Here is a 1,043-nt window from a genome sequence, read left to right as displayed (position 1 = left end):
TGTCTTATATCCGGGATACCTTAAGTCACACACAAAATAATAGGATTATGCAAGAAATAACGGTGATGAAAAGTTGAAAAGTATTTTCAATTAACTTATTCTTAGCATAGTCACTAATACAATAAAATATAATTACAATTAATAATTATTAAATAATGCAATAAAAAATTATAAAATAAATGAGAAATAACATTAATATAAGATAAAAAATTTATTACGATTAAAATAAAATTAATTGCTTAGAAATATAAACTGCCATTTTACATATACTTTCTGTATTGTCTCGTTTCATCACAAATATTTAATGTATAACCCATGGTACTCCAATTATACATTTAATAGAAAACGATAAAAAATAAACGTTAAATTATTACTTGTAATGTAGTAAGATAAGAAAAAATGCGCAAAAACTTGCACCTTATATTTTCATACATTTGTCTTATTCTACTACAAAAACAATATTAAAACATTTTGCGGTTAAAAAGTTACTATTGCGTCACAAAAATCATCATGATCGATGCTTTTCGATACAATGGAATTTAATCATTGCCATCTAGATAAAAAGTATGGGCAACGAAGTAATATTCGTATTGTACCAATAGTATTAATTTAAATATTCTAGATTATGTTAAACAAACGATGGTGGTACCCTGTGGCCTATGATGTCCCGATTTCCCCTATAGTAATTATCATTAATCGTAACTGGTCAAACATACTCTCTTCTTTAAAACTTGCTTGCATGTTTCATGTACACGTAATATGTGTACACTAAAAAAAATATAGTCAATTTTAATAAATATTTAGTGGAATACTGCCAACTAAATATTTATTAAATATAAAGATATATTTATTTGATATAATGTTAATTTGATTTAATAATTTTTTTTTTATTGAACAAATATTTATTTACTGTAAGTAATGTTTAGTTATATTGAACTAAATATTTATTAAAATTAATTATATTTTTTTCTCAGTATACGTGTACAATGATAAAAGTAACGACTATATTCCTCATCATCACAAAAAATTAATTGTTATTATCC

The 1,043-nt window shown here is 23.5% G+C and overlaps 1 protein-coding gene across 1 annotated transcript in view; it reads right to left on the bottom strand.

The window, feature by feature from the left end:
* LOC108686963 (cytochrome P450 4C1-like) overlaps window positions 1–1,043 on the bottom strand; it is a 7,328-nt gene that overhangs the window by 557 nt on the left and 5,728 nt on the right. The gene's annotated exons all lie outside the window — the stretch shown is intronic.

Source organism: Atta colombica, unplaced genomic scaffold (genome assembly GCF_001594045.1).
Source record: "Atta colombica isolate Treedump-2 unplaced genomic scaffold, Acol1.0 scaffold198, whole genome shotgun sequence".
Classification (NCBI taxonomy): Eukaryota; Metazoa; Arthropoda; class Insecta; order Hymenoptera; family Formicidae; genus Atta; species Atta colombica.
The sequence above is the reverse complement of the archived record's forward strand: the minus strand, read 5'-3'. Positions and strand labels throughout refer to the sequence as shown.